This window comes from Oryctolagus cuniculus, chromosome 8, assembly GCF_964237555.1.
Source record: "Oryctolagus cuniculus chromosome 8, mOryCun1.1, whole genome shotgun sequence".
In the NCBI taxonomy this organism is placed as follows: domain Eukaryota; kingdom Metazoa; phylum Chordata; class Mammalia; order Lagomorpha; family Leporidae; genus Oryctolagus; species Oryctolagus cuniculus.
In genome coordinates, this window is record NC_091439.1 from 12,455,774 (window position 1) to 12,470,646 (window position 14,873).

Here is a 14,873-nt window from a genome sequence, read left to right on the forward strand (position 1 = left end):
GCTTTTGTTTAGTGATAAAGATGCGTAGGAGAGTGAGAGCTTTATTTAAGAGAGAGGTGAAAAGGGGTTCATACCGAGCACCAGGAACCAGCCACCTGGATGAGCATCTAGGCCTGTATCTGGGCCAGAAGGCCTAGAGCACATGGCCCGAAGGCCATGAGCCCTGGTGGCGTGGGGCTACAGCAAGCCCCCTCCTGACAAGAGGCCAGGGCGGAAGAGCGGGCCGGGCCACACCGTGTCCACACCGTGTCCCGGCTTTAAACCCACTTCCAAAGGGAAGCGGTTAATTAACCTGATTGGCTGGTAGGCACCCAGGTGTGGCCAGGTAGGGGGATGAGGTCACACAGGGGCGTGACGAAGGCTTCAGGTAGGGGCATGAGGTCACACAGGGGCGTGACGAAGGCTTCAGGTAGGGGCATGAGGTCACACAGGGGCGTGACGAAGGCGTGGTCTTCCAGTTCACAAATCTAATCAATTTTAACCTGTATGCCTGCCTACTTCACTGGGTTTTCCTTAGCCCTTAGGAAACCCCATCAAAGCCAACCTGGAGCCCTCCACCGCAGGGTCCGCTCGGCTCCACCTAGAATCAAAGTCTGCAACGCTCACCCGTGGCTTCAGTCAGCTGGGCGAGGGAGCCTGCAGCTGGAACGTTGTATGGGGAAGATGCTTCAAAAACACCAGGATTAACACGTGGGCTGACGTATTCTACCCCGGTAAGCGTGGAAGCCCAAGGACAGGGAATAGCAGTAGAAGGGACCACGCCGTGTCCCTTTAGCTGGGTGCTTTCTCCTTCGAAGCCACACCGCAGTGCAGAGAGGGGCCAGGCGTGTCTGGAAGTGTGCTTGTGCAGCCTGCTTGAGGACACGAGGGTGCTGCCTCTCTCGCCCGGCCAAGGGTGCCTCTGGGTTGCCTTTGCCTCCAGGGAGGGCCTTACCTACCCAATCTGGGCCCCGAATGCAGCTGCCAGCCTGCTGAACTCATTTCTGAGGGAGGAGATTGTTCAAAGAGCCCTGGCGGTCTTTCCAGTGGCTCGGAACTTGGGGAGGTCATGCCCCAACGTCCTCTGCTGCTGAGAAGCCGTCTCCGGCCTTGTGTTGATAAAGGAGAGCAGTGCCCTCGCAAAACTCCTCTTTGTGCTCTAAACTCGGGCATTCCTGTCTTGGCGAGGGCTTGCCTAATTACTGGCAACACAAGCTTTCTCAAGCCAGCTGAAGAAAAGCAATGAACGGTATGAGGAGACAGGGCTATCTCACAGAGTCCCAGGCCAGAAATGCAGCTAGGGTTACAGGGACAGGACCCCGGAAGCTAGGAATGTGTTTGATGTGCAAAACTGAAACAAATACACAGCGAAAAATTAAGGAAACAAAACAAAATCTACTGACACTGTCTTCAATCATCAGACTTATTTTTCCCATGAAATACTTTCTTTTTTTTTTTAAATGCTTTCTTTTTTTATTGGAAAGGCGGAATTACGGAGAGAGAGAGAGACAGAGAGAGGTCTTTCATCCACTGGTTCACTCCCCAAATGGCGCAACAGCCAGGGCTGAGTCAAGCCAAAGCTGGGAGCCAAGAGCTTCTTCCGGGTATTCCACGTGAGTGCAGGGGCCTAAGCACTTGGGATGTTCTCCACTGCTTTCCCAGATGCAATAACAGGAAGCTGGATTGGAAGTGGAGCAGCTGGGACTTGAACGTGTACATATGTGGAGTGCTGGCACTGCAGGCAGTGGCTTAACCTGCTATACCACAATGCCGGCCCCCAAAATAATTTCAAAAGTAAGCAGTCAGCTGGGGATAGAGCTTTTGTACTCATGATTGCAAGGTGGCTGCTGCCCATCCAAACCTGGCATCTGTATTCCAGCCTGGAAGGAAGGACTTAGGGCGAAGAGGAACGTTGGACACATCTAACTTTTTGGAAAGCTGTCACAGTGACTTCTTGTTAGCCTGCATGTAGTCACATGGCACCCATCCCCCAGCCAAAAGAAATATTGAGAAGCTATTTTGAAATGTAAACATCTTGCTACCTGGGGTACAAACTAATTTTTGCTTGTTAAAAAGAAAGGGGGCGGGCCGGCACTGTGGCGTAGCCAGTAAAGCCATCGCTTGCAGTGCCGGCATCCCATGTGGACATCAGTTTGAGTCCTGGCTGCTCCACTTCTGATCCAGCTCTCTGCTATGGCCTGCGACAGCAGTAGAAGATGGCCCAGTCCCTTGGGCCCCTGCACCTGCTTGGGAGACCTGGAGGAGGCTCCTGGCTCCTGGCTCCTGGCTCCTGGCTTCGGATCAGTGCAGCTCTGGCCATTGCGGCCATTTGGGGAGTGAACCAGCAGATAGAAGACCTCTCTCTCTCTCTCTCTCTCTCACTCTCTCTGCCTCTCCTTCTCTCTCTATGTAACTCTGATTTTAAATTAAATAAATAAATCTTTAAAAAAAATAATAAAAATAAAAAACCCACTGTGTCAAATGCCCAGCCCAGAAAAACATTTTGAAAGAAAGAAAGAAAGAAAGAAAGAAAGAAAGAAAGAAAGAAAGAAAGAAAGAAAGAAAGAAAGAAAGAAGCATTAGGGTGCAGTGGTCAAGCCACCACTCAGGATGCTGGTTCAAGTCCTGGCTATTCCACTTCCAGCCCAGCTTCCCACAATGGCGCCCTGAAAAGCAGCAAATAATGGCTCAAGTGCTTCGATCCCTGCTACACACATGGGAGACCAGGATGGAGTTCTCAGCTCCTAGCTTCGGCCTGGCCCAGCCTTGGCTGTTTTGCATTTTTGGGGAGACCAGCGGGTGAAGATCTCTGCCTCTCTCTGTGCCTTTCAAATAAACAAATCTAAGCGGGAAGAAAGAAGGAAGGGAGGGAGGGAGGGAGGGAGGAAGGGGGGAGAGAGGGAGAGAGGAGAGAGGAGGGAGATTGGGAAGCATGGTCTCCTAGGCATAACAGCCGACCCCAAGACTGAGTGAGTCTAAACAATGGCCACGTTATGTCCCTATGTGAGTCAGAAACAGGGCAGAGTCAGGGATGGGCCGGAATGGCTCAAGCATCTGAGGCCAGCTGGTGAGGCTGGTTCTCTCCCTTCCGCGGTATCTGCACGTGTGGCTCCGTGGGAGCTGAGGATCCAAGAGTCTCACTTGTGCGTGTGAGGCCGGGGCCCCAGAGTTCTCCTCTGGGTAAGCTCTGGCTTGTCAAATGGTCCTTACTGTTGAGGCACCTGATCGGTGCTGATTGGCTTCCAAGAGGGTGAAAATGGAAACCTCAGTGTTCCCTAGAGCCCGTCCTGGATGTCACACAGAGTCACTCTCAGTGTGTTTCTTCTCTTGGTTAAATCAAAGCATAAGGCCAGCCAACCCCAAGGAGATGCAGGCTCCCCGCGGCTTCCGGGCTGGGCGCAATTACCATCGCTGTCTCTGCAGGGACTCCGAGTCGGCCCCAGGAGCCCGGGCTGCTTTCTTCCTCCCCATCCGCGTGACTGGCCGCCTGTCACTTTCTCCCCAGGTCTGCTAAGCTTTCTCAGCTTCCTCCATTCTCTGAGCTCCCAACTCAAATACACCTCAGCCCTGGGGTCTCTGTATGTCTGAATCTGTGCACTGATCCCACTCCCGACCTAGGCAACCTCCCAAAGGCCCCGCTTCCCACACATCAACCCTTCAGGGACTCATTTCCACATAGGAATTTTGGGGAGACACGAAGACTCAGACCCACGGCACTTGACCTTGATGGGTACTCAGTACACAGCGTGCCTGAGCCACTACTCCGCTAAGAAGTGGTGTAGGAGCAGGTAAGAAAGCGGCAGGCACTTCTCTCCTATGGGCCAGAAATCCCAACGCCTTTAGGCACTTGGCCAATGTTTTCTCTTGCTCACTTGGGAGCTACCCTTCAAGAAAAAGATGGTGCCTGCAGCAGGTGCTCAGTGGTTGGTACAGGCGTGGGGGATGCTGAAGAGGCACTAGAGCTTTGAATAAATAGCCGATAGGAATGTAGTTTATATTTTTATTTTTATGACCATAAATCAGAAGAAAAATCCATTTCTATCAGAGCCTGTTATTATATGATGGGTATATATTTTTTTTAAATCCTGATGCTCCTCTTTTGTAGACAAAATACACAACAGGTAGAAGCACTATTTCCCTAAAGAGCAAAGAGAGAAACATCAAAGAGGCCATTCGCCCTGCTCAGGTGAAGGGACCGCCCGTCTTCACAAGGCTGTGCACATGTCCCCCTGGCCCAGGGATGGGTGGCAGAGCTCTGGAAACAACCCAAGAAGGGCTTAAGCTGAAGTTCAAGGAATGTGCGTCGCCCTTGAAATCATACACTGCTTTTCATGTGTGGGTCCTTCGCCCCTGCAGCTGGTACAGGGGACTTCAAAAAGTTCACAGAAAATGGAATTGAAAGATAGGCTCATTTCAGAAAAAGGACTCAGATATCCATCCGTAGTTTCCGCATAATATAGATTTTCCATGAACCACGTGAAGATCTCCTCTTCAAATTTTCACAAATTCCGAGTGCTATTATTTTTTTTGCAGCAAAATACATTTTTCCTTTAATTTCATGTTCTTTGAACTTTTTGATCTACACTTGTATCGGTAGTTTTTATCCGATTGCCCAAAGGTTCTATAAAACCTCTTTTTCCCTTCTCCTCCCCCCCAAAAAGCTAAGACCACTGAGAATGGAGGCGTACATGCACGCACACACATGTACACCTGCCTGTAGGTGTGAGAGTGACCCAGCTGCTTTTGCTCCATCACGGCCAGACAGGTGAGCGCCAGATGTAAAAACAGGCAGCATGAAGGGATCTAGAGCCCCGTGCAAGCACCAGGCTGGGACTGAGGACTGAAGATGCTCTCGCTGCGGGAACCCAGGCAGCCCAGAGATAGTTCTGGAAGCCTGGTCATTGCAGTGAACCACTGAGCAGCATCTGAGGGCCCTCAAACCTGCCTTAGCAGAGGAGCCTTCAGGTTGGGCCAGCCAGTCTCCAAGCAGGAGCCTGGCCGTGTCGCTGAGTAGTAGGGCACGCCCTGATCACGGGATGGCGGCCGTGAGAAGGCCGGGATGGCTCCAGGGCCCTTCCTCTAAGCCCTTCCTTCCTCTACTTCCTGTTCTGCCAAAATGTGTGCAGGACCCATGCCCAGATGCAAGCAAAAGGCACCTCCCTGCCACGAGTTGCAGCTGGTACCCACCTACCACATCCTTCTGCTCAGCGTGTGTCTGTGCTGTTATCCCATCCCAGCTTCCGTGCTACCCGCCTGTGCCCAGGCTGGGGGTCTCTTGCCCTCTCTGCCGAGGCGTCTGCCACTTGACTGCACAGTGGAGGTAGGGTGGGACTTACTTCCGGTGATCGGCAAAGGCCCACAGAGCCAGCTCCGGGGAGGGGAAGCCCTGGAGGAGTAAAAATAACCAAGGGGGAAAATCTCTGGGGACGACTCACTCTCCTCCTCTAACCACCTGCCCCCCATCCCCCATCCCTCTTGCTCGGGCTCATCTCGGAGAACTCCTTTCTGCCAGCCACATGGCAAGGGGGACATCGGCTTCCTGTCAACACGGCAGCTTTGATGGGCTCCTGCTTCATGCACACACTGTGAGTGCACTGCCGAAGTTGCACAGGTCTCGTTTAGTGCACCTGCAAAGCCAGCATGTGTCCGGGTAGAGCCTGCGTGAGCCTTGGGGAGCCCCGGGCAGCACCTGCAACGGGGCATCAAAGCAGGGCAATCAGCTCACTGCAGGGACAGAAATCGACTTCAGAAATCAGGCTTTTCCAATCCCAACAAGGAGCAGCTAATGCAGAAACCTGAATCTATCCAAGAAAGTTACTTTTTAAAAACACACATTAAAAGAATTTCTGTTGTTGGCAAAGGTAAGGAAAAAGCTGAAAGGTTGCCACCTGCTCACCTCGTCGTGGGAGACCTTTAGCTCTCGACAGTTCTGGAGTTTTCTGGCATGCTTCTTAGCCGTCCGTAGGAGGTCTCAGGTTGTCCCCTGTCCCTCTGAAGCCTCAGCAGTGGGTATACACATCACCATGGCTCTTTCCCGTGCATTCTTAGAGAGAACTCTCCGAGCAGCCCTACGAAGCAGATGCTCAGAGCTCCATTCATCAAGTGTAGAAACTCCAGCTCAGAGAAGCAGAGATCCTGGCCAGAGCCACACAGCTAGGAAGGATCAGCCCCTCATGTGTTTTCAGCACTTCCACACCAAGTGCTGGGCGCTCCCAAGGCAGCCCACCCTTGGGTACCCAAGCCTTTTCTGAGAAAGCGTGAGGTGCTAAATGCTGGGGTAGGAAGGCCTCCTTTCCCGACTCGCTCTTCCTCTGGCCTGGGCTGGATGTGCCCTATTCTTCCGTCTCTTGCCTCAAGAGGAAATAGAAAGTGACGAGAGTGTTCTGAGACTTAATTAACTAATGTCTTTAACATTCAGGTGCCTTGGGCAGAAGGTTCTTCTATGCTACAATATTCTCCGAAAATTCTGCGGACAGAGACTCCAGCGCTTTCAAAGGCAAAGAAACCCTTTGTATAAATGGAAGGGGCATGGAGTGGGGTGGTCTTCTCGTCTGCAGCCAGACGGGAAAGAAGGGTGGGTGTCCGGGGGGCCGAGAGCTACCCTGCCTGCAGCCCTCCTGGGGGACTAGGAGTGAGTCAGGTCAGCCCTTCTCCTAGGGAGAAGCTGCTCTCTGGGAGCCTCGTGGCCGCCGGTGACCTTGGTCGGGACAGCTCCTTTCCTTCTGTGCAACAACATCTTAGAGGGGGAGCAAGGCCCCCTGAGATCTGACGTGTCAGCCTCCGTGATAAACAAGGCGAAACGAATTAGCAAGGGGAAAAAAATTAATTGAATTTTATAGGGAGATTGTTTTGCTTATCTCGATTTTGCTAACAAAACTGAGACAATTCAGGAGTTGTCGTGGGCTTTTTTTTTTTTCCTTCTCTTTTACAGATCTCCCACAACCCCCGGGGCTAGGAGATGCCCAGGCAGGAGATTGCCTTGCGAATCACATCCCTGCCCTCGACCGTTTCAAGGCCTCCTCAGACTGCTTTTTATTTGCCACTGAAGTCTGGAGATGAGGCTGGTAGAATCGCAATCCTGCTACACTGATTAAAGGTGGAGGGGAGGACAGGATGGAGAAGTCGGGGAGGGGGAGAGGTCAGCGGGATGAGGACCCGTTAATCAGGTACGTGTTAAAGGACTGCCTTGGCCTCTAATGTGCAGCCTGTACTCCCAGCCTTGCAACAGCAGTGACGTTATCATCTGGGACACTGGCATCCGATATCAAAGTGCGCCCGGGTTCGAGTCCTGGCTTTTCTTCCATTCCAGCTCATGAGGGCTCAAGTGCGTGGGTCTCTGGCAGCCACTTTGGAAGTCTGGGTTGAGTCTGGGCTCTTGGTTTCAGTTTGGCCCAGCTTCGCTATTGCAGGCATTTGGGGAGTGAACCTGCAACAGGAGTCCCGCCTCCTACTCCTGCCCCACCCTGTCTCTCTGCCTCTAAATAAATTTTTAAAAATTAAAAAAACAAACTCTTTTTAAAGGGCACTCCTTTTACAGCGAGGGAAGCAGGAGGCCAGTGTGGAGTCGGAAGTGTCACAGGAGGAGACACACGGACGAGGCTGAAAGCAGGAGCGTTGATAGTTCCATGATTCGCCCCCGCCTCCCACTCCTGTTGGGGCTCAGAGGCCCTGCGTCGGCCTCGCAGGCCAGCGCTGTGACCACTAACGAGCTTCATGGAGCCACCCAGCCCTGCCAGCCACAAATCACCCCGGGAGACGCAGCTGGGAGGCTGCCACAGTCTGGTGTGGATGCAGCTCGGGTATCAGTGCTGGCTGGGGGCAGGGGAGTGGGGCTTAGGTAAGGGCTTTTCTCATTTAGCTTCTGAGAGGGAGAGAGAGAGAGAGAGCACTCAACTGCAGAGTTGCTTGACATGCTACGCTGGTGGTTAGGCCCTGCGTACCTTCTCTGCTGGGTCACAGGAGTGGCAGGACTGGAAACTTGGCCAGCAGCCCTCAGTGGAAAACGAAGGAGCTGCGAAAGAGGGCTGAGGCGGGGCTGGGAGCTCTCCTGGGCTGAGACCATCCAACCTGCCTTCCCGAGGGGCAGAGGCAGCCCCCCAACCCCGCACCCCACTTCCCAGGGGAAGGAGTGGGAATGTGACAGGTGCGGGCCACCTCTGCCATGGCTCCCTTTATAACCAGGCTTCCAGGGTGCTGGTGGCAGGATCGCCCTCTCTCCTGCACTCAGCCCACTTCCACCTCTAGCTCACCATCAAGGGGGATTTCTGCCACCAGGGCCTTCTGCAGGCTCCATGGAAGACTGTGCACCACAGCACGCTTCACCTGTGACAAGTCAGAACGACTGGAGGTGCTGGGACTTGTGGCTTGCAGTTCTGGGCCTGGGCACGTCAGGGGCGTCACGAGTCGGAGTGTGGAGCAGAGCTGTGGGCTGGGGCTGGGCTTCACAGGGTCGGGAGGGTCAGGTCCTGACCATTCTCTCATGGACTCAGCACACGTGGGGAGACACAGGCTCCCACTCTCTGGGTCTCCATTTTCTTGTCCATCTGAAGTGACTGCTGGGGCCGGAGCTGTGGCACAGTGGGTTAAGCTGCCATCTGCAGTGCCAGCATCCCATAGGGGTGCCAGTTCAAGTCCTGGCTGCTCCACTTCCGATCCAGCTCCCTGCTAATGCACCTGGGAAAGCGGCAGTGAAGGACCCAAGTCCTTGGGCACCTGCACCCACATGGGAGACCTGGGTGACGCTCCTGGCTCCTGGCTTTGGCCTGGCCCAGCTCTGGTCATTGTTGCCATTTGGGGAGTGAACCAGCAGATGGGAGATCTCTCTCCTTTTCTCTCTCTCTCTAACTCTGCCTTTCAAATAAATAAATAAATCTTTAAAAAAAGAAGAAGAAGAAGTGACTGCCAAGTCCTAGCTGGTCACCGCCTTGAAGTGATTTTAGATTGATTTTTGTAAAGCTGGAAGGCAGGACTCTAGCCGCGTCGCTCAGCAGAGCAGCTAGGGAGAACTTTCGAGAAATGCTGACCCTGGGGTCCCAGGCCAGCCTCGGCCCCTGGAGCTCTCTACGTCAGCAGAAGCTGGGTCCTGAGAGCCTTAAGGCCTGGGGGTGAAGGCAGCTGGGTCGGCACGGTTTGCACCTGCTGAGCACTTGCTCTGAACCAGATGTTGCGCCATTCAGTCTTCGGAAGCCCACAGTGGCAGCCTATCCCTCTGTCCCCTTTGCAGACTGTGGTACATTGGGGCACACTGAGACTAAGGATATCTCCCATAACTGTACTCTTAGTCTTCAGCAGGGCCAGGATTTGAACCGGGGAAGTCCAGGATCAGAATGTGAGCCCTGCAGGAAAGGCCCTGGGGAGGGGCGGGATGGCAGGAAGAGTGTCGGAGCAGAGGCCTGGGTCGGGGTGGTTGGCGCTGACCGCCAGCAAACCGCTGGGAGACCTGGAGCCTCTGTTGGCTTCTCCGGGCTGCAGGTGCTCCTGCTGTATGCTGAGGACTTCTGTGAAGGTCTCTCCTATCGCTGCTTTAGGGTGCGTGTTGACTGTGACACAGAGGCCTGTGAGGCAGACTTGATTGCCATGGTGGTGCTGGTGTGTGTGTGTGGGGGGGGGGGCAGTTCTTAATGGATCCTCTGGTCATTGGGTCTTGACTTTGGAAGGCAGCTCTCATGACAAGGTTATTAGGCCAGCAGGGGTGTGGTCCCACCCAGCCTCTCTCTACTGCCTGGCTCACCGTGTGTCCCCCCCCCCCCCCCCCACACACACCAGAGGGCCTTTGGCAGAACCTGCGTCACACCATTTGGACTTCCAGCCTGCAAAACTGTGAGCTAAATATCTCTTTCCTTTGCAAGCAGCTTGTCTCAGGCATGTTTTTGTAGGGGTGAAAAACTGTTGAATACCATCTCTTAAAAAAATCTAAAAGCTGGGGCCAGCATTGTGGCCTAACAGGCTAAGCTACCGCCCGCAGTGGACACCGGTTTGAGTCCCAGCTGCTCCACTTCCAATCCAGCTCCCTGTTAATGGTCTGGGAAAAGTAGCTGAGGATGGCCCAAGTATTGGGCCCCTGTACCCATGAGGGAGACCTGGAAGAAACTCCTGGCTCTTGGCTTCAGCCTGGCTTAGCCCTGGCCATTGCAGTCACTTGAGGGAGTGGAAGATCTCTGTCTCTCCTCTCTTTCTCTGTCTCTCTCTCTCTCCACTCTGACTTTCAAATAAACAAATACATCCTTTAAAAAATAAAATAAAAGTCTAGAAAGTTGAAGTTCCTCATGCTTCAGGACAAGCTCTTTTTGGAGCAGAAGAAACCCAGATGTTACAAAAACAACCCCAAGCACATGTGTTAGCACAGCTGCTCACATGCGTGGACACTTGCCCTCTGCCCGGATCGCTTCATGTAATCCTCACCACAGAACCACAAGGTATGGCCCGACGCCACCCACGTTTCGTGCATGAAGCCACGTTTCGCACATAAAGCCACTACGGCCCAGAAAGGTTAATGAACTCACTGGAAGGCACACAACTCTTAAGTGATGAGCCTGGGGCATTCCTCCCTGCTCTGTCTGCCTACTGAGTGCATTCCACCTGCTCAGTCTGATGCCACAGCACACCCCAGGCCTCTGGAGAAGACAACACTCAGGGTTACCAGAACAGCTTCCCAAAGGCAGCTGGCATAGATATCTGACCTGGTAAGAGTTCCCTTAAGGCCACACGGAGGCTGAAGATGGGTTCTGAGCATGACAGGCACCCTTAAGGAAGCTGCTTCCCGAATAGGCCAGCTTCCATGGGATCTTCCTCTGGCTTTTAGGCCCTTTGAGGAACCAGATGTTGGAAACTCATGTTGGAGGGCTTTGGCCCTCTTTCTTCCCTTTTGATTACACGTTGGACTCGGATGTCAGCAGAGAGGTGAAAACCAAGAGGCCTCACCCTGATGGTTAATGGCAGTCAACATTTTCCAGGCAAAATTCAATTGAGGGCTAGAAAATGTATGTGGGTCCCAGGGGAACAGGGAGGGGAAGAGGAAGAAAATGGATTCCTAAGTGCTGAGAAGGGATGGGGCAGAGAGTGAGATGGTGAAAACGTAGCCTCGTGCTCATGGGGTTGTCCCCGGAGACACACGGGAATCTGTGCAGAGTGATGCAGGCAGTCCCGGTGGCTCCGTCCCTGCTGGGCAGGGCAGGCTAGCAACTGTGACAAAGCTTGGCTGTTCCCTAACCTCACTGGCATCACGGCCCAACACGGGTTGGGGGAGGGGGGAAGGATGATGGGCCCTGCCCCACGCAGCCATTGTGGGATTCAGCCTCCTTCTGCTTCCCTCTCTGGCTTCCCTTCAAGACTGGAATTTCTCTACTGTACTCCCTGCATCTAGTAGGTGAGGAAAAAGAGATCCTATGAAGAAGGCAACACTGCCTGCTCTCACCACACTGGTCACTGGTTCTTGACTTTGGTAGGCGGTTCTCATGACAGGGTTACATACCTGTCATGGGTAATGTACCACACTCCATCTCCTGTTCCATTGGTGGCAACAAGTCCCGTGGCACCACTGACACACAAGAAGACTGCAAGGAAGCTTCGTGATGCCTCCAGGAAGCTGAGGGATGCAGGGGGCGGGCCCTCAGTGTCACTCCTGGTGTGTTAAACTTCTGCGTTCTCCTCCAACACCTTGGCAAATGCGCACTGAGTGCGCGACCTGAAGGTCTCAGGAAAGTCCCAGCAGGGTTCATACCATCCCTTGCTCGTGTAAGAGTGGGGAGCTGGGTCCTGCATTAGTTTTGTGGTGACCAATGGTGCTGTCACAAAGTCCTTTTGGACCTTCTGATCACCACCCTTCTATGGACAAAGTCTACCATCGGGCTGTGTATCCCGAAGAGAGTGGCATTTCTAGGATAATCTATGGCGTATGGTTGCACATTCCCTTTCTGTGTCTGGCTACTGTGTGATTTTTCTTTTTTAACAGGCAGAGTGGACAGTGAGAGAGAGAGAGACAGAGAGAAAGGTCTTCCTTTTGCCGTTGGTTCACCCTCCAATGGCCGCCGCGGCCGGCGCACCGCGCTGATCCAAAGGCAGGAGCCAGGTGCTTCTCCTGGTCTCCCATGGGATGCAGGGCCCAAGCACTTGGGCCATCCTCCACTGCACTCCCGGGCAACAGCAGAGAGCTGGCCTGGAAGAGGGGCGGGCAACCGGGACAGAATCCAGTGCCCCTACCAGGCCTAGAACCCGGTGTGCTGGAGCCGCAAGGCGGAGGATTAGCCTAGTGAGCCATGGCGCCGGCCACTACTGTGTGATTTTAGCACCTGGCCAGAACGCGGGCTCCTCTGAAGCCCCATAGTTAAGTTCCACCTACAGTTCTCCAACACTGATGTCTTTTAAGATTAGCTCAGAAGGCTGTAAAGGTGGACATGCTATCCCTCCCACCGCCCCAGTGGCTCAGATTTGGCAAGTCCAAGGTGGCTCTCAGCTCCTGCCTTTTAAAGAAGCACCCAGAAAAGTCTGATGAATCCCATAGATGGAGACCCAGTGAGGAAGACCCAGGAAGCAGGTCATTTGGGAGCATGCTTGAATTCAGGGAACTTGATAGCGCTGACGTCACCTGAAGACGTAAGCACGCAGATACATAACTTGACAAAGAGCAACAGTCTGTTTTCAGCCACGAGTCAGATGACACAGCATCAAGTCTAAGCCGGCGCTACTACCGAGTGAACTTGGTTAAGCAAAGCGCTGGTAAAACCCACCTCCATTTCCCTCTACAGAGAGTGGGAGGAACGGGTTCCCGGTGCTTAGCCAACAGAGTCATTTGGATGATCAAATACATTAAAGCGTGGTAACGCTTTGAAAAATAGAAACGTCTATAATGGCAGCAGGTAATATCAATATTAGATCAACTGAGGGGTTATTTACACTTCAAAGGAGTCATTTGCCTTACAAAGAGATTTCTTAACATTCTTTAACATTTAAATGCTTACTTATAGAAAATTAATTGGGGAGCCGAGCCAGAAGAATGCACTATTAATGTATTGTTAAAATATTAAGGTAATAAATCAGAGGTGACAGTTAATGAAATGAGCATCTACACCAATAGATTGAGTTAAAAGTTTAATTCATATCTGTCCATGGCTGAAAGCAAAGTACAACTTTATATCTTCTCCCTAATGATTATTAATGAAAACAGAAGTTTCCCCATGGCTTTTGCGTATGTGCTTATTTTATTTTTCTTTCCAAAGCTTGTTTCTCAAGAACAGTTTCCTTCAGAAAATCTCAGAAATAATCAGGTGGATTCCTTCCCGTCTCTTCCCTTTGTTCTCGTGGCTATGGGTTCCGGTTCCTAAATTCAGATCCCAAGAACTGCTACTTGCACTATGGTGAAGAAGCCAGAGCAGCAGGTTTCAGGGCCTCCAGTCCTTTCCCTTTGCTCCCCGACATTTTTGCTTGTTTGTTTGTTTGTAGGTGTGTACTTTTACTGATCTTGTCTCAAGTCTGTGTACAGGTGAGCCCTGGCTGCCTCCACACCTCAACCCACTCCCATGGAGCCCAAAAGCCTCCACACATCTTAATCTGGGGGACAAAAAAGGAGGGCCATGATGGCTGACAATTCAAAATAAATTTTTTTTAAAAAAATAAGGCCAAGATTTCAAAATTTTGCATTACATTATTTACACAGAAAGGATGCTGTCACCTCCCCTGGGTGACCCTGGGAAAGGACCGTGCGATTCTCCTTCAGAAGTGGGGCGGCTTTTGGTGGGAAAGCCAAATCTCTCATGAGATTTGGGATGACTATCAAAAAAAATAACAATGTAGAATTGTACAGTCCAAGTCCTGGGCCACATTGTAGAACTTGGGGGATGCTTGCTCTGACCAACTGCTGTCACCTTCACCATTCCAGTTTTTAAACCCTGAGTCAAAAGCACCAAAACGAAAAATAAAACAAAGAAAACCATGCCATCTCATCTCATTTTCTGTCCAAGTTAGGTTTTGTCAAGAAGGGGTGTCCCGCCTTCCCATACTCACGCACGCAATTCCCTGGTGTGAGGGAGGTGTCGGACTCCTACTTGCTGACTCACATTTACTGGAAGGTGGACAGCGAGGCCAGGGTGGAGCGATGATCTACCCGCCTTGCCCTCGGGGGGAGCGATGATCTTGAGCTTCCTCGTGCTGGGCGCCCGGGCGCCGATTTCCCTCTGCATGCCGTCAGCGATGCCCGCGGACATGGTGCTGCTTTTGCACTGTGCTGCCTTGGTGTACGAGTCCCCGCAGATGTCAACCTCACTTCAAGATGGAGTTGAAGAGGCTTCCTGCTATAAAAGCCAGCCATGCAGAATAAAGACAGAAGCCTTATTCTCTGATACGGGTTTTTAGCTGCTATAGCACATAAAGATGGTGTAAGAAATAGCACTTTTAGGGAAAATGGCAAGTTGGGTATAAGCAATGGATTGAAGCATGAGCAGGATGGACATTAAGTTCCATCTCATCAGTGTGGCCACCTAGCATCCAGTGCTCAGGAGGATACTGGAATCTGATCTGGACACATCAGGGAAGAAGGCCATGATTGATTAGTGATGTCTGTCATGGGCAGGAGTGAGAGAACCAACTCTGTGCTATCCCTGACAGAGACAATGATCAACGAGTGGGTCCAGGGAGAGGGGACAAAAGGGGATAGATTTCCAGAAATGCACAAATAATTGGCAGAATATGCTGCTTTTAAATTAGCATCTTCCAGACTGCCATCTTTCAGCCCCATTTCCCGTGTTCCCATCTAAACAACACAGCCTACATTTCTGTGATTTCTTCCCTTGTCTTTTTCCCTAGTGCTTGGATCTTCCTCTCGGGATCACCCTGGGAAAATTCCTGCAGGCCCTGGACATGCCTTATTTCTGTTCCCTCCACTTCAAATTTCATCTGGGGGC

At 52.2% G+C, this 14,873-nt stretch overlaps 1 long non-coding RNA gene across 5 annotated transcripts in view; it reads right to left on the minus strand.

The window, feature by feature from the left end:
* Positions 1-9,862: 9,862 nt before the first annotated feature.
* Positions 9,863-14,873, minus strand: part of LOC127483258 (uncharacterized) — a 30,131-nt gene continuing 25,120 nt past the window's right edge. For 3 of the 5 annotated variants that reach the window (XR_007909368.2, XR_007909369.2, XR_007909372.2), the window contains 2 exons: positions 14,031-14,264; positions 9,863-13,326 (listed from right to left, as the gene is read on the minus strand). This is a non-coding gene — a long non-coding RNA (uncharacterized lncRNA). Of the gene's footprint in view, positions 13,327-13,977; positions 14,265-14,873 lie in introns of all 5 variants that reach the window. The other 2 variants (XR_007909371.2, XR_011378033.1) reach the window with 2 other exon arrangements.